At 41.1% G+C, this 24,095-nt stretch overlaps 1 protein-coding gene and 2 pseudogenes across 1 annotated transcript in view; 2 read left to right on the top strand and 1 right to left on the bottom strand.

The window, feature by feature from the left end:
- Nucleotides 1–24,095, top strand: part of Yaf2 (YY1 associated factor 2) — a 55,668-nt gene that overhangs the window by 22,138 nt on the left and 9,435 nt on the right. The gene's annotated exons all lie outside the window — the stretch shown is intronic.
- Nucleotides 19,663–23,516, top strand: LOC117718647 (large ribosomal subunit protein eL33 pseudogene; annotated as a pseudogene).
- LOC117718814 (peptidyl-prolyl cis-trans isomerase A pseudogene) lies at nucleotides 21,816–22,525 on the bottom strand (annotated as a pseudogene).

Here is a 24,095-nt window from a genome sequence, read left to right as displayed (position 1 = left end):
CACTTGAAAGCTGAAGTACATCTACCCTCCTGATTAGTCTTTTTTGGCTAGCATCGTTCACTTTTGCTGTCACACATGGGTAGGTGTACTGATAGAGGCCACAGGGAAGTCTCTGTCAGTCATTCCTCAACAGTCATATACATTACTGTTTAAAGACATGGTCTCTCCTTGGGTCCTAGGGCACACTAATTAGGTTAGAATGACCTGCATGCCCCATGGATCCTCCTGTCTGTCTTTCCAGTGATGGGCTGACAGCTGGGAGCCACTCTGCCTAACTTGTCCTGTGGGTGTCAGGGATCGAACTCAGGTCCTCATTCTTTTATGGCAAACACTTTACCAACTGGGCTATCTCCCCAGTCCCTGGTAGCATCTGTTTTACCTGTGTTTTCTGTGGTGCAGCAGAAATTTGGTGGTATCGTATTAATGTAGGGAATGTACTTAGCTGAATTATTTCTGTGGTCATAGTTACCTATACCACACTGTTTAGCCCTTAAAAGTTAACTCTTTTCTGTTGATTCTTATGCTTCTGTATAGCCTAGGCTGACCTTGAAACCACAGAATTCCTGCTTCAGCCTCCTAAATGCTGGGATTACAGTTGTGCAACACATTTTTGTGGAACACATTTTTAAATACTTAAAACCCCATTGAATGCTTTTTGAAAGCAAGAATTTTACTCTTTTCTCATCTCATGTGGTTCCTAGTTAGTAACTAATATGAAAGTACCCACAAAAAATTAGTTTTCTACATAAAGGCATGAATGCATTTACCAGTTTGTGTTTGTGTGTGTGTGTGTGTGTGTATGTGTATGAAGCATTCATTTATTGGGCATATCAATCTTATGTGAACTATATTCTTTTCCTTTAAAAACTGGTACATTGAAATTCTAACCAGTATAACTTTTATGGCACATTAAAAACAGAGTGTGGCTTCCTGTTGTGGCATCATTGGCAAACAGCAGGATGTGGTTCTGCACTATTCCATTACTGTGAGTCTTAACAGAGGCCTCAAGGTAATAACACTAGCAAATTGAGGCACAGATGCCGTGGTGGTCATCTCAGAATACAGACTGAATGCTTGTGGACACTATTTGGGAGTATGTGTATAAGCTACACACCAAGGAGCTCCTAAAAATGTCCAAGGAGGAGTGAGCACACAGTTGGATGGGCACGCTCACTGGTGCTAGAGCAGTAGGGACTGAACAACTGCTGGCAGCCTAGAGGACCTTGTATCCTCCCTCAACAGTTACACTGCAAAAGAGAGACGGGGCTAAAAAGAGGGGATAAGGGACTGGAGAGATGGCTCAGCGATTAAGAGCACTGACTGCTCTTCCAGAGGTCCTGAGTTCAACTCCCAGCAACCACATGGTAGCTCACAACCATCTGTGATGGGATCTGATGCTCTCTTCTGGTGTGTCTGAAGACAGCGACAATGTACTCACATATATAAAATAAATACATCTTAAAAAATAAAAAAAATAAAAAAAAAAAAAGAGGGGAAAGGCCAGGCATTATGGCACACCTTTAACCCCAGCACTCTGGAGGCAGAGGCAGGTGGATCTGTAGATTTGAGGCCAGCCTGGTCTGCATGGCAACTTCCAGGCTTGCTAGGTCTGTACAGTGAGACACTGTCTCAAAACTTTGGAAGAATTTTGAGAATCTTTATTGTAATACTTTGCCTTTAAAACCATGTGCAGTCTTTATAAATGGAGCTACAAAGGCAGTGTATTTCATTTTTGAGGTTTGCATGTCTTAAAGCATTACTGCTTGATTTGTATAAATGCTTACTCTTAAGAATACCTGTTCAATCCAGGCTTAAATAAAATTTAAAAGACATTCAAGGATGAGATGTTCTTTGGCAGATTTAAGTGTCTCTAAATGATCATGAGAAAAACAGTTCATATCTCATCATTAGATTAGACAAGACGAAGAACAGTCAGATGACTTGATTACGATTACTAATATCCTGCAACATCTCTCTGTAAAATGCTGTTGAGCCTCAGTGTGGCACAGTAAAGGCATAGTGCTTATACTGACAGTACCTTTATTCTTTGAAGTCAAATGTCAGAATACTTGAATATGAAGCATCTTGAGTTCAGGAATAGCTTCAGAAAAGGTAGATACTTGGGTAGGGAATATGTATGGGCCAGGGTGGGAGAGAAAGAACAAAGAGAGAACAGACACTAATTTTGAATCCCATTTTAAAAGGGATTACTGATTGATTAGGCTTTACCTCCTCAAACGTGCCAGTGTCATCAAGAAAAGGGTCTTAGCTGTGAGGGGTGGCACATACTTGTAATCCCATTGGAGGTAGGAGGTCATCCCTTTCTGCACGAGAGGTTTGAGGCCAGCCTGGTTAACCCTGTCTGAAGCAGCAACAAACAAAACTCGGCAGTCTTGCTGGGCATAGGCTCACATCTGGAATTAGTTCTGAGTGCTTCCATGGTAGACATGAGCCTATACATCCAGATTGTATATGAATTGTAATGTGAAGACAAATCCATATAGTAGGAAAAAATCTTTTCAAATTAAATGTTACATGGAAATATACATGCGGTCATTGTATCTCAGCCCTTTGAATCATGGATTCATGCTTGCACCTTGTAATTTCATTATATCACCTCCCACTACATATTATCAGTTATATGTAGATAGTACCATGTTTTGTTTATTCATCCATTGACAGATATTTGGATTGCTTTTACTTTGCATCTATTGTAAATAGTCCTGCTACGAACATTGTATGCTGATTTTTTTTTTCTGATGAGGCTATTTTCCAAAGCAGCAACTCCATTTTGCTTCCTACCACTAATGTGTGAGAACTAGTTGGTAGGAAACAGTATTGGAATGAATAGAATTGTTGCTGTTTTCTTTACAAAGCAGGGTTGGAATATATTCGGTATCTTAAATGTACATTTTATAGTGTGTCAGGGGATACCGAGGAAGAAAGTGAGACACTGAAGGCATGGCCACGGCCTCCTGGGAGCGGCTGTGCTTTGTTTCCTTACAGTGGTTGGATGGTATTCTGGTGGGTTTTGAAGCTCTTCTCTTCCAAGGGAACTAAAGTGACGAGCCCTAATAGGATTTGTATTGATGAGGTTAAACAGGAGATCGCATGCCACCTATCTACATTGTTTCCTCCCTCCATCTTCTCATGGATTCCTCTTGTATCCTCCCAACTCCTCTCAAATTCAAGGCCTATTATTATTGTGCACACATACACATACATTTATAACAACACCCTGTTGAGTGTCTCTTACTGCTCATATGTCCATGTGTTTTAATAGTGACCACTTGGGACAAAGTAACCTATCAGGAGACTCATCCATGGAGAGCCCTGGTTCTTTCTCAGCTGCCATTAACTGCTTGTAGCTCTTTATCATAGAGGGTCAGTGGGTCAGGCCTTGTGAGATTTTCCCAGCCACATCGGCCTGTGATTTTTTCAGGTCTTATTTAGGTAACCATCATGTTGAGATTTCGTTGTTGCAGCTTCCCTGTCATAGAAGACACGGTCTTCAGCAGGCACACTGGTCCTTTGGCTCTTAGAGCTGCTTTGCCCACTTCCCACTATACGCATGACCTTGGTATACTGGAGCTCTCTGCTGGGGCTGAGTGCTCCATGGTCTGCTGTTTTCTGCGGTTTGATCAGCTGTGGCTTTCTGTAATATCTTCATCTGCAGGAAGAACCTACTCTGATGAGGGTGGGGTGAGGGCTGTGCTGACCTGCAGGTTAAGGATTAAGGACTTAGAGTGCAGTGAGGAATACCTCACAGGGAGTGGGCTAGGCTACAGTACCATGCGTGGATACATTTGTTTTGTTTTGGTGGTGGTTGTTTGTTTTAAGCAAAATCTCACTATTTAGTCCTGGCTAGCTTGGAACTCAATATATAAATCAGACTGTTGTCAAACTCAGACGTACCTCCCTGCCTCTGCCTCCTGAATGCTAAGATTAAAGTTATGTGCTACCATGTCTGGCTCATAAAGAACAGTTTTGATGTTGGTGTTTGTATTGATCCTGGAGTTCATCTAGGTAATTCTTATTGGCAGATATTTATTTCTACAGGACTGGAAGGTTTTGGAGAGAAGATCCTGGCTTGATCTTTTATATTGCTGGTATTTTTGCAGTGAGATCTAGGCATGTGATCCTTGTTAGTTCTGAGTCTGATAGGGCAGAGCAGGTTGGGGCAGAGAAGAGAATGTACAGACAGGCTGGGTCTAGAGGCTGGAGATGGCTTGGGTGGCATGAAATAAGGTGGACCGAGAGGACTGGTGTACAGGATATGCTTCCTGTTCTATGCCTGGAGAGTAGGGTAGACCAGGCTGGGGAGGAAGGCTGGATGTGGTGTGGGGAGTCCTGCAGTTTGGGGGATAGTTAGGATCCTGACCCAAGCCTAGACTTCCTTCTTTTATAAACAAGGAAGTCCAGACTAGGCTGATGCACTGGTTGTGTATGGGACCTAGGCTGGGTTTGGGCAAATGGATGGGTGGGAGATCAGGAAACTTTAACTTGCAGTGGTTGGAAGCTGATCGAATAGGACCTGTGGGTTGTTGCTTGGCTGTGATGTAGGTAGGGGTGGTCTGACTAGGCACCAGATATGGTACCCAGGTTAGACCCTGGAGGAGAACATGGGAAGTCTGGGTACCGAGTGGGATCAGTTACTTTAAAAGAGCAAAACTCAATTTTATACAGATCAATCCAGGAAGAATTTAAAAGGGGGGAAGCCGCTTTTGGTTAATAAAGGAAATATCACCTTGAAACCCAGGCTAAAAAGAATACGCAAAGGGAAATGCATTATGTCCAAACTCCTTTATGGACACAGACATTAAAATTTAAATGTAATAAGAATATAAGGATAGTTTAACATTCAAGATTTACTTATTTAATTTTTGCAAAATAAACTTAAAAATTCTAAGTTTAGTAAAAGCAAATTATAAAGATTTAATATTCTTTCATACTAAAAATTAATACAAATTTAATAAATCTGTATTATATAATAAATACAAAATTAATAAAAATTAATACAAATACTACAAATTACTTCACAGAGGGCTTGCTGTTCAGTGTGACCAGAGATATTAACATTGTGACTAGACCTCAGTTTCCCACAGGATTCTCTTGTCAGCTGATGATACATTTTTTTTCTGAAGGGACATAAAATTGGTGTTAAAGGAAAGTAAATATGTCAAAGTTGAAAAAAAAAAGATAACCTTCCAAAACTAAAGAAATGAACCTTTTTTGACCTGTAAAACAAGTGCTTTTCCAAGTCTAACAAGGATCATGGACTACAGTGAAACCTTAAGTTCATTCTTGTTAAAGTCAAAAGCATAACAAATATATCTCTGTCGGTAATATAACAAAAAGGGGGCAATAAAGTCCAACAGACTTGGAAGGAAGGAGAGGAAGAGAAATGAAATAAACATCTTTCTAGAAAATTTAATTTTCAGCTAACCATTGGACTGAGCACTGGGGTCCCAATGGAGGAGTTGGGGGAAGGACTGAAGGAGCTGAAGGGATTTGCAACCCCATAGGAAGAACAACAGTATCAACCAACCAGACCCCCAGAGCTCCCAGGGACTAAACCACCAACCAAGGAGTACACATGTAGGAACCCATGGCTCCAGCTGCGTATGTACCAGAGGATGGCCTTGTTGGGCATCAGTGGGAGGAGAAGCCCTTGGTCCTTGTTTAGGCTCAATGCCCCAGTGTAGGGGTATGTGAGGGTGGGGAGGCAGGAGTAAACTCCATTCTCCCCAGAGTGCTTTGGTCATGGTGTTTCATCACAGCAATAGTGACCCTGACTGGTGACAGTGTGTTTCTAGTGTGTGACGTGAGTGTGCACTTACGGTGTTGGAATGTGAAGGTCAGAGGACAACTTGTAGGAAATAGTTCCTTCTTTGTTTTAAATGGCTTGCCAGGCTTTCAAGGCAGCCACCTCTATCCACTGAGCAGTCTTGCTGGTTCTCTCAATAAGTCTGAAAAGAAATGAGCCTGTTACTTGTACTAATAAGAGGAATCAGTGCTGCTAGAAGGTCCTTGTTTGAACCAGCAACGTCACTTTAGAAAACGGGAATTCTCTTCAGTATAGAAAACTTTATTAAGTTTCCAAAATTTTATTAAAGAATATAAAATTAGATAGGAATAAAAAATATTCAATTTCTATGGATAGGAGAAGGTTCAATGAAAACATTTTATTGAAAACACTTCTCTGAATTACTTGCATGTAGCATTAGACAGTAATCATATGGGACTTTTTTGGGACATGTGTGTAAAATGATCTTTGTGTAAAAATGTAAGGTACAGAAATGATGATGACAGTTCTGGAAGTGAAACAGGACTCACAGTGTTAGTATAAGTTCTACCTAGTCTACACTGAAATCCCAGCACCCAAAGGCTGCAGAGGGCAAGAGTTTTGAGACTATTCTCAGGCTATTGAGATGATGTCTCAAAACCAAAACTATGGCTTTTAGGCTGAACTGCTATATAACAATAAAAATAAATAACATAACATGTGCTGGATATTTTAGACAGTGTTGAATAAAAGAAGTGAGAATCAAAAGCATAAGTTGAATAATTTTATTTATAGAAAGTTCATAGATGATATGACTGATAGAATTGTCTAACAATACCATTCTTGAAAGCATGGTACTGATGAGGAAAGATCACCAGGGAACATTCTGGTATATTAGAAATGTCAATATCTTGATCTGAGATAAGTCATACAGGTGTGTGTGTTCATGTGTGTGCAGGACCTTGTGATATCCTGATCTGAGATAAGTCATATAGGTGTGTGTGTGTGTGTGTGTGTTAATGTGTGTGCAGCACCTTGTGAGAGCTTGGAGGTCTGACATCAAACTATAGTGGCTTTTCTCAGGAGCTGTCCACTTTGTTTCTTTGAGACAGATCTCTCTCTGGGACATAGGGATGTGCTGATTAGACTAGGCTAGCTGGCCAGTGAGCCACAGGGATCCACCTGTCTCTTCAGTGCTGTGGTCACAAGTGTGAACCACCACGTGTCACTTTTTATGTAGGTGTCAGGGTTTGAGCACAGGTCCTTATGCTTGTGTAGCAAAGAATTTACTGAGTTATCTTCCCAGCTACTAATAGTTCTTTTAAGAGCTTAGTCACCCTGAGAGTAATCCCTGTGGAGGGTGATGGTCTGGGCGACCTAATTACTTCCCACTACACTCCCTCCCCTCCCATGGTGAGCACACTGTGGGATAAGTTTCTAACACATGAATCTTAGGATACACTATCTTTTGTTTTAGATGGTCTCGTGTATTCATACTAATCTTAAACTTTTTTCAATTTATTAATTTTAATTCTTTGATTTTGAGACAGTGTCTCATGTGTAACCCTTGCTGAGTTCTATATATAAGCCAGGTTGGCCTTGAACTCACAGACAACTGCCTATCTCTGCTTTATATATATATATAAAACAAAAGGCTTTAATTATGAAAATCACAATGTGCATTAAAATTCAATTTAATATGATAAACATACATTGAGTATATGGTAAAAATTAAGGTTTCAAATGTATAAAAATCTTCAATTTTTATAAAAATTATGTATTTGTAAAATTGGAGAAAAATTTATTCTGTATTTGAATGTTAATATAAATTGTAACTTTTAACTCATAAAATATTAAAAAAATTTAAAATAATTATCATGTTGTTACTCAAATTGCTACTTGTTTTATCTAAATCTTAGTTAACAGTGAATAGTTAAATGTTAAAATATCTATATAAAAATCTCAGAAAATCCTTTTTCACTCCCTGGCCATCTTGGCAACTGATTTTAGTTGGGGGTTGTCCTGCACCTAAGGTAGGAAGATGGTGGCTACAAAGAAGATGAAAAGTCTCTGGAGTCAATCTTTTCTAGGCTCCAGCTTATTATGAAAAGTGGGAAGTACATACATGCTGGGATACAAACAGACTCTAAAGATGATCAGACAAGGCAAAGCGAAGTTGGTTATCCTCGCCAACAGCTGCCCAGCTTTGAGGAAATCTGAAATAGAATACTATGCCATGTTGGCTAAAACTGGTGTCCATCATTCCAGTGGCAATACTGTTGAACTGGGCACAGCGTGTGGAAAATAGAGTATGCACACTGGCTAGCATTGACCCAGGTGATTCTGATATTATGCCAAACAGACGGGTAAGAAGTAAACCAAGAAAGTTCTCCTTTAATAAAACTTTGCCAGAGCTCCTTTTGAAAAAAAAAATCTCAGAAAATTTTATTAAAATTCTATATCTCAAACAAAAAATAGAATGCCTGATTTCTATAAGGTCACTTAGATTCTAAAATTCTATGATTTCCACAAATCATATGTGTAGATTAAACTTGAGTTTTTATCATTGGTCAGAAGATGCCTTGGGCACATGGTGCACACCAACAGTTTTATTACTGACTCTGTTCAGGTCATTCTTATATAGTACAGAAATTTCATACTTCACCTTGCACTTCTTAGTTACCCTCAGTTAGGATTCAAAAGTCACCTCTCTCTGGTTGTTCTAGGAGAAGATGATCATGTAACACGGGTAACTCTAAGCAACTATAGAATAAACTTGCCCAGAAATACATGGCTTTATGTCTTCCAAGTGTATTGTAGCTGTTCTCTTTCTGAGGGTATATTTTGGGCATAATGTGATATCCTGTATGGTTCAGGGACGACAGGGCTGATCATGAGTGCTGGTTTTAAAGGTGTGTGCCATCATGCCTAGTTTGGCCTTGGTCTGTGTAGTTGAAGATGACTCTGAATTTTTGATCTTCTAGCCTTCACTACGCAAATGCTGCATTACCATCAGCTTCTGCTGACATTCTTAAGCCATATCCAAGGTGCAGCACTTAGAATACACCATTGTAAGAAAACCTGGAAGAGTACACCATTCTTTTGGTTTTTCGAGACAGGGTTTCTCTGTGTAGCCCTGGCTGTCCTGGAACTCACTCTGTAGACCAGGCTGGCCTCGAACTCAGAAATCTGCCTGCCTCTGCCTCCCAAGTGCTGGGACTAAAGGCATGCGCCACCACTGCCCAACAAGAGTACACCATTCTTACAGCTAGTAAACAGCAGAGGTGAGAGTCAGAACTGTAGGTAGAGGGGGTGTATTTTTATGGGTGGTAAAAAAGAGTTAGAAGATACAAAATACTCAAAAGAGAAAAAATGTAGTTAAAAGCTAAGGGGGTATAAATTGAATAAATCCTAGTGAGTGGTGCTTATCTCATTTTGTGAAGATTACTCCTTAAATTTCAGGTGAGAAGATCCAAAATACAGCGTACGTAGTGTGATGCTAGGTAGATGCGGTTAAACGTGGCGAACCCTGTTCTAAGTTATAGCGCCTCTCTTCACTGTTGTTACTGTTGATGTCTGTGCAGAAGCACAGTTTACCTTGAATGCCTTCCTCTATCAGTCCCCACTTTGGATTTGTAAGGATCTACCTGAATCAGCTGATTGAGCTGGTTGGCCAAGGAGATGCTGAGGTCCTCCTGGCTGTCTTCAGATGCTGGTTTTAGGGATTCAGTTAAGTTTCTCATGCTTACATGGCAGACACCTACTGACTGAGCCATCTCCTCAGTTCTGTTATTGTTGTTGTTGTATTATTAGGGTTTTTATAAAGACTTGTACAATTTAATCAAGTTATCTTCATGAAAAATTAACTATGCTGGAAGCACTTGATCTCACCACAGGCATGAATGGATAGGGCTATGTCCCAGGTTTCTGTGTTTTAGAAGATCTTACTGAAAATGTAAAGGATGAGGCCACAAGCATTGACCTTACTCTTGAGAGGTAGTGAGTCCTACATCGTCAGTGCATGGCGATTAAAGGGTTCTACTCCATCCATAATTTATAGCTTAATTCTTACACTGGACAGGAAAGAAGAAGACTTTAATGGGCCACTCATGATAAACTATCTGTAGGTAACACTGTTAAGTGGTTTTCCACATACTCAGGTTCAGGAGACAGTGTCCCAAGACCTATATCCCTCCGTCCTTCTTAATCACAAATTAATTGGAAAGTTCTTTAAATGTAACATAATTCTGGAATGAGACTACTGCATTGTACAGACTTTATTTTTTGAGAATTTTATAAACAGGTGCTGGAAACTAACCTCAGGTCCTCAAGAAGAGGGTTATGTGTTCTTCAGCACTGAGCCGTTTTTCCAGCCCCAAGGGCCTATATTTAATTGCTGGTGTAGTTCTTCTCCTTTTCACAATAAAACTGTAGAGGCCCAAACCTTGTCTGTTGTGTTAAAAAACACCTGTTTGTGTACTGTCGAGCTAAAATCATTTAGAAGATCTTGCTAGTCAGTATATACTTTTAAAGTATGACTGTAAAGTAGTCTGTTTCTGCTGGGCCATTCTTTAGACATTCTGTGGGTAGCTGTCTTAAACTTTAAGTGTTCACAGTTCAGTGTGGATTCCTGACTACTTTCTGACTAGAAAGTATCGTTGAATTTCCTCCACCTTAGCATGCGCGACACTGTTGCCGTCCTAGCATGGGTTGTGATCATTTCTGCTGGCTTCCTGCCAGAAATGCTCTGCTGATTTCTCTGAGTTTGTTCTGCTCCCTTCCCATCTGTCTCCAGTTTGGAGCCAGGTAATTTTATTTTAATATCATATCATGTTATTTTCCTGATTAGATCCCTTCTTATCCTTCTAATTTCTCATCCTAATTTGAATAAAATTCTAAGTTTTTTTCTGTGTCTGATTGAAAGACAATGTGTAATCTGACTCATTGCTGTCTCCTCAAATGACTTTCACCATTTTCTTTCACTCGTTGCTCTTGAATTTATGTTTTTATTGTTCCTTGAATCTGCCAGTTGTTTGCCGTAACTAAAAGCAAACTTGTAATTTTGTGTGTATGCACGCACACACGTGTGCCAGGGTGCAGGTGTCGTTAGTCTCTCCTTCCTCTGAGGCTTAGGTTATCAGGCTTGGTGGCAGATGCACTTGCATGCTGAGCCATGTCTAGGCCTGCCCAGGATTTTTGCCTTAGGGTTTTCCCTTCCTGAATATCTAACAGCAGTTGTGTGTGGCTCCCTCTTTCTTCTGAGGATTGCGCTGAAGCATCACTGAGAGGCTTTTGTTTTGATAGAAAGGCATTTCTGAGCACTGCTCTCGGCCTAGCCCGTAGTCTGTTTTCTTCTGCTACAGTTATATACAGGCTGTATAATAATATCTCTGTGTGTAGTTGTTTCCCTGTGTTTACCAGAGTAAATACCCTAGGAGGAGATAGTCTGTCTGTCATTCCAAGGGACTGGAAACACACGTAATATTTTAGTGAATAGGTTTGAAGGACTGAATGAATGGACGGCTAGTATGAAAAAGTGTCGGTTTAACTGGTTTATCTTCAGCTGCTTTAAAGTACTGTTGTAGGACATAGTCAGATATATACAAGGTTTAATTACACTGTACTTCATTCATTACCAGCTTTGTAAGACTAGAATTGTTTTCTTGCCACATTGCCATGCCCATGTTATCTGACATTAATATTTTTGTTTGTTTATTTGCTTATTTTGGTACTGGAGATTTATTTGGGGCTTCAAATATGCCAGGCATGTCATTTTCCACTGAGCAGTATATTCCTAGACCTAGTGATATCTACTTAATAAACAGTTACTGAAAGAATGAAGTGATGTACATTAATAGAGAGATATTTATTATTAAAATATCCACATGATGTGATGCTTTTATAACTGTGAGATGGCCCCAGCATGCACATGATACAGACATACATGCAGACTAAACAGTCATATATAGAATAAATTTTAAAAAAGAATTTTAAAACATCCATGTTGTGCTCTATGTGAAAGTAACTTTGTATAGAACTAGCAGTAAACACATAGCTCCCAAGATTTGGTTGGGGAAAAGAAGATGGCACCGATTTCCGTCTGGCCGTCTTCACTGTCTGCCAGCATACCCTATTACTGTCAGCTCGTGCTGGAATTGCTTTAGTAATGTACCCTTTGACCGCCCAGTTCCTTATGTCATTCTCTACACAACACTGTATGAGATGGAAGTCATTTTCTTTCTTAGATGTACTTCCGGTACTTACGTAGATTCTTTAACATGACCCACCCTGAGCTGTTGTGCCTGCTTCTCAGTCATCATCTCTTATAGTTCCTACCTCATCCAGACTGCATGCTTGCTGATTTCCTTCAGTTCTGTCCCACATTTCTTTCCTCTTTTGTACATATGGTGCTTAGTTTCTGTTTAAAATGGTCTTTTCCCATTCTTTCACTGGGGCAATTTTTTTAGTCTTTTGTTTGTTGGTTTGTTTGTTTGTAGACAGCATCTTTCTCTATAGGCCTTGCAGGCCTAGAACTGCTTTATAGACCACGGTGACCTGAGGCTCACAGATCTGCTTGCCTCTGCCTCCAGAAGGCTGAGATTCAGTGTGTGCACCACTCCATCTGGCGGATTTAATCTAGCATGTCACCCTTACCCCACTTCTGAGAAGTCCCTTCTGCTGTTGGATGAGATGGGGTGAGCAGCACCGTTCATGTCATGTTGCTGATGCCTTGGGTACCATTCCATCCCTCCAAGTGTGGTGTCTCTCAGGTAGTAAGTACTCCATAAGTGTCTGCTTAATCTATTTGTGTGTTAATTGTATTATAGAAGAAGGAAAACAGAAGGAAAAAGTGTGAAAGGAAAACCAGACCAAATGTATTTGTTAAAACTAGCAATGCCGCCAGGGGGTGGTGGTGGCGCACGCCTTTAATCCCAGCACTTGGGAGGCAGAGGCAGGCGGATTTCTGAGTTCGAGGCCAGCCTGGTCTACAGAGTGAGTGCCAGGACAGCCAGGGCTACACAGAGAAACCCTGTCTGGAGGCCCCCCCCCCCCAAAAAAAAAGACCAACCAAACAAACAAACAAAAAAAAACTAGCAATGCCCACCATCAAGCTTATCTATTCACCAAGATTTACCTGTCTCTGACACCCCAGTTCTGAGTTACTATGTGCACCACCATGCCTGGCACTTTCATATGGGTTCTGGGGATGGAACAGGCCCTTGCGCTACTAGTTGACCTGCTTTCCCAGCCTGAGAAACAGTTTTTAAGTGTGTTATCAGCTATGTACTCTACAATAAGGTTTTAAGTTAATGGCATTGCAACACCTAGAAAACAAACCACAACACTTTTCTAAATCTTAAAAACACAATCTCAGTTTCTGAAATTAGGATGACTCAGTGTGTGAAGGTGCTTGCTGCGTAGGCCTGATGACCTGAGTTTGATCCCTGGATGATCCCACTATGGACAGGAAGAGCTGTCTCCTGTAGTTGTTCTCTGACCTCCACCCAGAAGCCATGGCACACATGCCCCTACACTTAAGTGTGCACATGGTGAGCAGACACTCCTCCCTCCAAGAAGAAATCCAAAACCACTTTCCTAGGTCAGGGAAATGCTTCATCTGGTAGAGTGCTTGCTTAGATTGTATAACCTTGTTCCTCAGATTGCCATTTACAGGCAGACCAGTTGAAATGAAGAGTGTATATTTTAAGTAAATCAGGATAATCTGTGTTGGGAATCAAACACAATTAAGGGAGCATACAGTAAGTTTTCTTGAGAGACCATCTGGCACCAACATGATTGGCTCAAGTAATAAACTAATGATGCATCTAAGTTAAAATTTCCCAAGTGGACAGCTCACTCTAACGTATAACTAGTGGACTGGAAGCTCCAGGTTATGTCTCCAGCATTGTGTAAACTAGGTGTGGTGCACAAGTGTTACCCCAAGACACAGGAGGATGGTAGGTCTTTTTCTGCTACCTAGCAAGAAGCTAGGCCACACTGGGATCCATAAAACTCTTGTTTCAGAGAAACAAACAAACAATTCTAAAAAAAAAAAAGTCTTAGTTCAAAGTTGTATTGCAAACTGACAATTGTAGTTTGTCTAGAAAATCCAATAAAATTATATATGTAATTAACATACGGGATATAGAATGACAAGATAAACCTAAGATGAGATAGAAAAAAAAATAGTAAAGTTAACAACAAATCAGAAAACAAAGTGTAGTTCAGTAAAAGTAAAGCATCATCTTTCATTACTAGAAAATTAAGTGGGGCTGGGAAATGGCTCTGTCAGTCAAGTGTTTGTCACAGAAATATGAGGACCTGAGGTCAAGTCTTAGTCCTCATTCAGAAGCCAGGCTTTCTAGTGCACACTTGGAATCCCAGGATGGAGAGACTGTCACATCACTCTCTGGGACTTCCTAGACAGCCAGTCTAACCTAATTGATGAATTCCAGGATTTCTAAGAGACATTATCCACAAAAATCAAGGTTGACAGCTCCTGAGGAGCAATACCAGAGTTGACTTCCATCTTCCACGTGTGCACACATGCACATGCATCTACATGTCCATATACACATGTACACTTTTGCATATATGCAAGACCAGACACGTTTTCTTAGCTAGAATTTGAAGGTACTCTAAGCAGAATTAGGGCTACAAAAAAGAAAGTAACATCAGTATAAAATGATGCTAATGTTTATCAGGGAGCAGTTGCCATAGCTAGTAAATCAGAAAATGTAAGCTCAATGTGGTGGTACTTATCTAGATTCCAGTCCTCAGAAGGCTGGGTTAGGAATGGTTGTGAGTTCAAGGGCAGCTGGAGTCATAGAAGACTATCCTGTCTCCCAAAAGGAAGGGAGTCGAGGAGAATGGATTTTTTTGGGGTAGAAAAATATGAATTAATAAAAATGATCCTACAAGAGACTGAAATCTTGAAACTACCAGGCCCAGATGGTTTTGTGAGGAACTTTTTAAAGATTTTTCACAGAATGATTTGGTTAATAATTAAGCTGACTGAGAATAAAGAGAAAGTTGAAATTTCCTATTATTTTCTTAAAGCATTAAATTCCTATAAGTCAAAGTTGCCATGGAGACTAATGAGAAATATAGCACTTAGAATCATGCCTGACTTACAGAAAGAACTCAGTAAATATTAGTGCCCCCAGGAGTAATAGCAGCAGAGCAGGCCAGTGAAACATCAGACAGGGATGCTGCACAGAGAGCACAGTGCATTTAAGCTGTGCTGTGTGTGTCTAAGGCTATTTTGGGACTGCCAACATACAGAAAAATGTTTTAAATACAATTTGTATATTAGTAAGGAAAAATTTACAGGTTTTGAAATGGTTTAGTTAAGTTGAAAATTCACAGTGTGTTAGCAGAATTAAATACGCACTTCAAAACCACAGTCAAGAATGTGCTCATGGGGCTATAGTAGAGATGAAATGAAGGAAGTGCTCTTACTCTGTTATTTCAACGATGATGAATATACCCAAAGTCACAGAAACCAAAGAAGTTTGATGGAGAAGAAAGACTGACACTTTGATGAAACAACCAGGCTCTGGTGTGACATTCAGTAACTCATGTTTAGGGATAACTTGCCTTGCTGAAGTTGTCCTCACTTTTGTAACTCCACGGTGGGGTCATGCAGCCTCTTCAGTTGTCTAATAGTGAAGCCAGCACACAGCCGCTGTGCTTGCGAGGGCGTAGGAACTCTTTAGACTTGGCTTTCCCTTCCCCTTCTATCCCTGTCCCACGGGGCACTGAACTGGGATCAGAAGACCTGGAAGAGAGAACTGGAGGACAGGGGCCACAGAGAACCAGTGGCTCTTCTATAGGCTGATCAAACCACCATTTTTACGTTTTCACACAGGGGTTATATGCACATAGAGGCAGGATGTGGGGAAGGGGATGACACAGGAATGTAGGTGTTCTTAGGGAGAGTACAGATGTCTTCCAGAAAAGGGTATCGGCTGGGTGAAGGTTCAGGGAACAGGTCACTATGACTCTGTCTATGATTCACTTGTTTCTATCTAAGTTGGTACTGTCCACCAAGGCTACTTATCCACAAGGTCTATGACTATCCAGGCTGGCAGTTAGTTTTCCATTAAGGCTGCCTGTTTACAAGATCTTATAGCTATCTGTTCTAGGGTCAGTGTTTTTCCACAGAGACTAAGACTTTGTGAGCAGGCATGTATGTCTAACTTAGGCCTGTGGCTGATTTTAGGCCTTCAGTGTATAAGCAAGGCTACTCCTGACACCACTCCTTGCTAAGCACCCAGAATGTTCCAGGCAGCTTTAAAGGCTGCTGTACTTTGGTATCTCGTTTCTCCTGTCAGTTTGTAGTTACAGTATGTAAGAATTGCTTTATAAAATAACAAGCACTGATATGATGAGATTTTTTTTATTTTTGGAAACTTTTACATATATACATGGAATACTTGTATGTATGTATGTATGTATGTATGTATGTATGTATGTGTATTTGCATGTTGAAGGTATACATGTCTGGGCATGCTTAGAAGTTTGTGCATATATGTATGGAGGTCTAAAGTTGATGTTGAGTGTGTTTCTCAATTGCTTTCTACTTTGCTGGGAGAAGGGGCAGGATCCCTCACTGAACCAAGAGCTCTGAGTTTCTGAGTCTAGCCAGCCAGCTTGTCCTGGGCATCTCCTTTCTCTGCCTCCTAAATGCTGGGATTATAGGTACTTGCCACAACTACTTGGCTTTTGTGCGGGTTTCTGGGAATCTAAATTTTGTACTTTATATTTTCTGTTTGTTTGTTTGTTCGTTTTCGAGACAGGGTTTCTCTGTGTAGTCCTGGCTGTCCTGGAACTCACTCTGTAGACCAGGCTGGCCTCCAACTCAGAAATCCACCTGCCTCTGCCTCCCCACGTGCTGGGATTAAAGGCGTGCGCCACCACTACCTGGCTTGTACTTTATATTTTTATGGCAAACCCCTCACGTACTGAGCTCTGTCCCCACCTATGAATTCTTTCAGATTACAATAGACATTAAGTTATAAGCAGCTTGAAGGACTGAAGTTGTTAATGGGTGACTAAAGTTGCCAGAGGCAGATATACTGAGAAGTGGTAACTGACAGTAAGACAGGAGACAGGAAAATTACCAGCTAGAATGACACAGGCTTCTGGAAGTGCTGTTTCAAGTGTGGGCAGATGGCCCAGAGCATCTTAGTGAGTCCAGAGAGCCTTGCTGTGTGAGGTTCCAAATGGTGCTTGTGAGTCACCAGAAACTCACAGCACTGTGTATGTGGAAGGATGGATGTTAGCATTTGGCAGACCTGGAGTTGATTAAGACTTGGAAAGTGAGCAGGACAGGTTTCTTCACTCAACACAGAATTTAAAAGTAAATGGATGAAGATGGAAATCTTCATAAGAGCTATTGCATACTTCACTCAAGGAACCTTAAGATGAATAACTTTTCTGTAATTAAGAGAGTGAAGCATATAAGATATTTAGTCAACTAGAGAGAATCAATTTTATCTAAATACTTAATTTCTCTATTAACTAAAATCTTACTACATTAAATACAAATATTATATAGGGTTGCAATGGTCATTTCTGTGCAAGTATAGGATCTCCTAGGAGTGTTTTCCCTGCATATTTTGCCACCCCCTTCCCTTCTGATGTCACCACTGGCATTAGTTTCCTTTGTTTCTTTTGACAGGTTTGCTTTTTCTTTTACCCATACATTTATGGTTTTAGTTACATTAAATTTCTAATTGTTAGTAAAAGTACACTGTATATAATTTGATGATGTACTATTAAGTGTATAGTTCTTACATGCAAAGATATCCTCACATAGTCCCCTATATCTGTCCATAATGATGGTAGCTCTCTAAGACAGTAAACTTTGTCTCAAATGTACTTTTGTGTTCTCTTCAATCAAAGGTGTCAAGTTGTCTAATGCCTGGTGGCTGGCTGGTTCATTACTATTCATATTTAGACATGTTAGTTTAAAAGCATTTATAGTTTAGCTCTCTGTGCCAAAATAATTTTTGTTTAGCAGAATATAGATGGGAAGCAAGAAAGTCACTTAAACCACACCTTCCTTTCCGTCGTCTGATCTAGCAGTAGCTTAACTTCACAAAAGTCTTGGTGGATTTTCACTAGCTTTAGAAAGAGAAGCCAGAGCTTGCTTGACCTGGGCATACACAGCCATATAAACACACACTTGTAAGTAAAAATAGCTTTTGCATCTGATGTAAAAATGTTATATAGTCTATATAAATTTTGTTATGTAATAATTTATATGGTATCATGTTTAAATTATATGTAGATGCAGATAAACAGACTTCACTTTCTGATGGCTTGACTTAATTTATTGATATGTTATAGGTTCATATTCTGCGGCAGCATTGAAAGTTGTGAGCACCTATGTACACATACGGACATATGCATGTGTAGCCCCACACAGCCAAGATGGGACATTACTACTGTAGGGCAGCTGGTGTTAGGCATCTTATCTCCAGTTCCTTGCTTTGACAGTAGTGGGGATTTGAAGTGGACTGTTTTCAAGTATTCATTATAAAACATTTAAATTTATATGCGAAATCTATAAATTAAAAATGTTAATATAGATTAAGTTTGTGAAAAATAACTCCCAAGTCCTTTGGAATCCAGTCCTGGCTGCAGACTCTTCACTCTGTAGGTAGAGCTTCCCACTGCCTGACTCCCTGGTCTCTAGCGGCCCTCTTGAAAACTCTGTTTTTCTTTCAACTGACTGCTTGCAGATTTTCCTGGAAGCACCTTGGAGAGTCCATGGATCTTTTTGGACATGGCAGCTTTGCTCGTTGTGCTTCCTCTGCGCTAACTGTCCTGCTTTTTAGCTTTGCCTGTTGAAACTTTTTCCAGGACAAGCGTGAAACATGCTCTTTTCAAGAATGGGTTTCTTTGACTTTGAGGTGTCAAGGTGTTATTTATGTTTCTTGCCTTTCAAATTTATTCAGCAACTACTTGGACATACACTGTTTTAGAAGTCTTTCCTGGGTTCCTGCTGCTTTTGTCTACCTAATTGGATCTCACCGATGCTAGAAACTGCACTACCTGCATTAGGCCCTCTGCAGTCCAGCATCATGTAGAACTCTTAAATTGAATCTGATCGCAGCAGGTGAACCTCAGTGTTTTCAAATAGACTATTGCATAATAAAATTATACATGTGCTGTGCTTTTAGTTTCTAAAAGTAAAATGCATTAAACACTTATAAACTGGGCCAGTGAGACACCTTAGCAGGTGAGGGTGCTTGTGTCTCAGCTCTGCTAATGTGAGGTTGATCCCCAGAATCCACATGATAGAAGACTAGAACGTTCTTCTACAGCTTCTCTGACCTCTACGGGTTCTGCGTGTGTGTGCACCCTCCCCCCCAACAAATGTAGTAAAATAGTTAGAAAATGCTAAAGACAATTTTGAAAATTCAGTGAGCTTAGAGCAGTGGCTCTCAGCCTCAGTGCTGTGACCTTTATTCCAGTTTCTCATGCTGTGAAGCACAGGTGGAGAACTTCTGTCTTAGGACCAGGGAACTGGTTGCAGCCTAAAATATTTTTGAGCACGTTGGTTTCTTTTGCCCTCTCTACACAGTAGCTGGCTCCCAGAGCGAGTGACCAGTGTGCATTGACAAGCTGTTTCCCTGTTGCTCAGCTTTCTCTTTCTGCTGTGTCCCCTTCTCCCACATAGAAACAACTTCATTTTTGTTCAGATACTTTTAGTAAACAGGTTCACAATTATATTTTTGCAACAAATTGCCTTAGAACATTTATTTTATCTATTTTGGTAAGTCATAAGTTTGCTTCAGTTTTTAGTGGATATTTCAGGCTCTAGATTACTCTCGGGTTATAGTTAATGTGTGCTGAGGCCTATCATGGTCCATGCTAGCCCAATCCCTCAGGAGGCCGACAGGAAAGTTGCCAGTTCCAGGTTAGCCAGTTTAGTCAGACTCTGGAGAAGAACGATGGGATAGTGAAGGAGACGCTAAGTGAGGCTGTGCTTACCTGAAGGCTTGACCTCTGGGTACCTCCTTCCAAAGATGGCTCACACACACTGAGTGCTGTTGACAGGATTGTCTAATTCTTTGCCATATGCGCATCTCCATAAGGCCACTGAAGTCCTTTAGATAAAGCAGCTGGCTCCCCAGAGCAAGTGATCTGAATGACTAACACAGAAGTTACAGAAGTCCCACTTTGTCATTTCCTTAATAATTTGATCATTTGAGCTGTTTAAAAGTGTGGATGCCATAATGGTGGGAAAGCCTTCAGGGTTTGGCTCCCTGGGTGCTGTTTTGGAGGAACTGAGAGAAGTGAACAATAGAGCAGCAGTTGCCATATACCTGTTGTGGAGTTGGGAAAGCCAGGCTACAGAAAAGTGGAGAAGACAAACAGGGTTTTTTGTGGCTTTGTCAAGTCAGGACCTCAGTATAAAACTGAGGTGTTGCTGAAAGAGATAAAGGAGAGACTAAGGTCTCAAGTGGGTGTATGACTAACTCAGGCTTGGTGCTGCTCCCATGTGTCTGCTCCCTAGCTCTTTATGGGTTGATTCAGTTGCCTGGCAACCTCAGGTGGCATCCAAGAGCAAGTGCTTCTTGAAATGTTTATTATTGAGTATTCTAAGACAGAAAGCTAAGTAGTGTCTCATACCATACATACATTAAAGTTTTTCATACAATATATTTTGGTCATGTTTTCCCCTTCCCTAACTCCTTCTAGGTCCTTTCCTCCTCCTCCTCCTCGTCCTCCTCGTCCTCCTCGTCCTCTTCCTCTTCCTCCTCCTCCTCCTCCTTCTCTTCCTCCTCCTCTTCCTCCTCCTCTTCTTCCTTCTTCCTCCTCCTCCTCCTCCTCCTCCTTCTTCTTCTTCTTCTTCTTCTTCTTCTTCTTCTTCTTCTTCTTCTTCTTCTTCTCTCTCTCTCTCTCTCTCTCTCTCTCTCTCGTTTAACACACACATACTAAAACAAACAAGCAAACAAACAAAAAACAGAAAAAAAAAAAAAAAACCCTGCCAAAATGAAACAAAAAGGTGTTGTGTTTCTCCTAGTTCCCCTGGCCAACTACTTCTAGACATAGGGTCTGATCTGGTGTGGTTGATGTACTACCCAGTGACACCCCATCGGGAAGAGCTGGTTTCCCTTTTGCCAGCAGGTAACAATTATACATAGCTTCTTGGTTAGAAGTCGGATACTGTGTTAAACTTGCTCTTCTCAGTGTTGGAACTTGTCTGGCTTGAACCTCTGTAGGTCTGTTTAGGTCATATTGCCACAGTCTGTGAGCTTGTCTGTGTGTCAGTCCTGTTGAATCTGTAAGACACCGATTGCCATCCATTCCCCATAGATCCCCAAGCCTTTGAGGAGGGGCTTAATAAAGACATTCCTTTTATGACAGGTGCTGTGATGTCTCTCATTCTGCACATTGTCCAGTTGTGAGTCTCTGTTTATTTCTGTCTACAGCCAGAAGAAGCTTCTCCGCTGTGGGTATAACAGTATGTCACTAGGAACCCTCTGTTGTTACGTTTTCTTAGTAGCATACTAGTAGTTTTCTCCTGTGTAACTTAGATTGGGATCCGATTCGCCATGTAGCTCACTCAGTCCAGCACATTGTGTGCTGGGTCATAAGCATGTGCTACCATGCTTGTTTTGATTGTTTACTTTCTTATGTATTTATTAGCCGGAACGATATCACATTGAGCACATTAATTTTGTGTGTGACAGTTCATGTTTTAATAAGTATATTAATTTATTAATTATTTGGCTTGTAACAAAATAATTGAGAAAGGAAGTTTATAATTACATCCTTTTACTTTCTGAGTTACAGTTTGTACCATTAAAAGACCCTACTCCCAGTGGAGATGAAGGAAGTCTGTGCTGCTGAACATCAGGGCTAGATTTCTGGGGCCTGCTGGGAACAGGACTTCTAAAAACCCTAGTGTGTCTGGAAGGCTCTGGTACAAGGCCATTTGTGCTGGCTACAGGCGAGGTCTCCAGAACCAAAGAGAGCACACTACTCTTCTTCTTCTTCTTCTTTTTTTTTTTTCTTACTTAGTTTTTATTCATAATCATAAACTTAACTTTGCAATCCAGCTAGACTTGAAGGGGAATGAGGAAAATATGGAACCCAAAGACTTCAGTGAGAGCAGAGATTAGAGGGTATTGCGAGCAGATGGGGTGGGAGCGCTCTCCTGAGCTACAGAAGGAATGGTTTGATGGGTAAAACACCCTCAAGTCAAAAGAAATTAGAGTTGTCCACAGTCGCAAATGGTGATCTTCCTGCTGGCCTTGCCATTCCTGGACCCAAAACGCTCCATGGCTTCCACACTGTTCATGCCTTCTTTCACCTTCCCAAAGACTGCATGCTTGCCGTCGAGCTATTCAGTCTTGGCAGTGCAGATAAAAAACTGGGAACCATTTGTGTTTGGTCCAGCATTTGCCATGGACAAGATGCCAGGACCTGTATGCTTCAGGATGAAGTTTTCATCCTCAAATTTCTCTCCGTAGATGGACTTGCCACCAGTGCCATTATGGTGTGTGAAGTCACCACCCTGGCACATGAATCCTGGAATAATTCTGTGAAAGGAGAAACCCTTATAGCCAAATCCTTTCTCTCTCCAGTGCTCAGAGCATGAAAGTTTTCTGCTGTCTTTGGAACTTTGTCTGTAAACAGCTCGAAGCAGACTCAGCCCAAGGGCTCGTCATCGGCCGTGATGTCGAAGAACATGGTGGGGTTGACCATGGCTACAGCAAGCAGCAAAAAGCGATAGTGGCGTCTGCAAAGCCCACACTACTCTTCTTAAAATTGAAGATGTTTTTGCTCGAGATGAAACTGAGTTCTACTTAGGCAAGAGATGTGCTTATGGGTATAAAGCAAAAAACAATACAGTGACTCCTGGAGGCAAACCAAAAACCAGAGTTATTTGGGGAAAAGTAACCCGGGCCCATGGAAACAGTGGCATGGTTTGAGCCTAATTCCAAAGCAACTTTTCTGCAAAGGCCATTGGACACAGAATCCGTGGGGTGCTGTACCCATTCTAGATTTAAACTAATGGAGAGTAAATAAAGTGGATTTGTGCTCTTGTTAAAACAAAAACAACAGCAAAAACCAAGACTCTTCTCTCTCATTCAGCAGATTGCTCTTGTCAGATGGAAGAGAGATCACACTTTGTTCTGAACCCTGTGGACTGATAATGCATGCATGCATGCATAGTGGAGTTGTGCTTCTCTAGACATCACAAGGGACTGTGATAAACTGTGTCCCCACTGCTGTCATTGCAGGACTTTAAAGCCCATTCAGCCCCTGAAGAGCAGTAGGGAGTTTTATTCAGTTAACAAATGTGCTCCTCTCCACCCTTTTCATTTCGAGTTGACTGAGATTAAATAATCTTAGAACTATGGGTACAGTTACAGTCTTCAGTGAAATGTAATCCGTATCATTAGAACAAGGATTAAACAGTGGAATATTGTATAATATAGAAAAGCCTATGATAAAAGAAGAAAGATATAATTACTCAGAAACGTTTAAAAGTCATTTCGCTGTGTGACAGTTTTACGCTTATGAATGTATCTGTGCCTCTCACCTTGGTCTCTTTTGTCCCTCTTAGCAGGTTTACCCCTGCTTGTAGATAGTTGGCTGGAGAACGCAGAGAGTTCCTCATGCCAGGCTGTAGATAGTAGGCTGGGAACACTCTGGGTTCCTCCAGAAGGCCTGGCTGCTGTGGCTCCACAGATGTGTAAAACCTAGGGCAGTCCTGAGTTAAATAGCAGGGAGAGAGGGGGAAGGGGCTGGGGAAGAATGCTTCCCTCTAGGGCCTGAGGCCTGTTAATCCTCCACCTGTGCCCTATGTGACTGAAGGGTGCAGGTTGAATGGAGATTAGACCTTGTGTCAGGAGCCTGGGTTCTGGGGGCATGGCCAAACACCCACAACCCAAGAACCAGGATACCTTTCCACGGCCTTCCAGACCTGTTTGCTACAAACTTTTTTTCGATGTTCCTTTGCTTTTTGTTTTCTTTTGTGACAGGGTGGTTTTAACCAGGGCCTTCTGGGTTTGGCACTGTCTGTTGGAGCCTGTTAGGCACTCTGGTGATAAACAACTGAAAGCAATGACTCAGCACCTTAAAAAGCCATTAAATCTCTTTAAGGAATAACATTTTTAAAGGCAAGGAATACAGTAAAAGACACAAGGTGCAGAGGTGATAGTTACGATTGCTTACCAGAACACCAGTTCTACAGTTCTGCTTGCCCCATGGCCAGCTTCCCTCACAAACCTGCAAACTCAGTGTATTGTTTGCTTTTCTTGTCATTGATAAAACAGCT

This window comes from Arvicanthis niloticus, chromosome 13 (genome assembly GCF_011762505.2).
Source record: "Arvicanthis niloticus isolate mArvNil1 chromosome 13, mArvNil1.pat.X, whole genome shotgun sequence".
NCBI lineage: Eukaryota > Metazoa > Chordata > Mammalia > Rodentia > Muridae > Arvicanthis > Arvicanthis niloticus.
The sequence above is the reverse complement of the archived record's forward strand: the minus strand, read 5'-3'. Positions and strand labels throughout refer to the sequence as shown.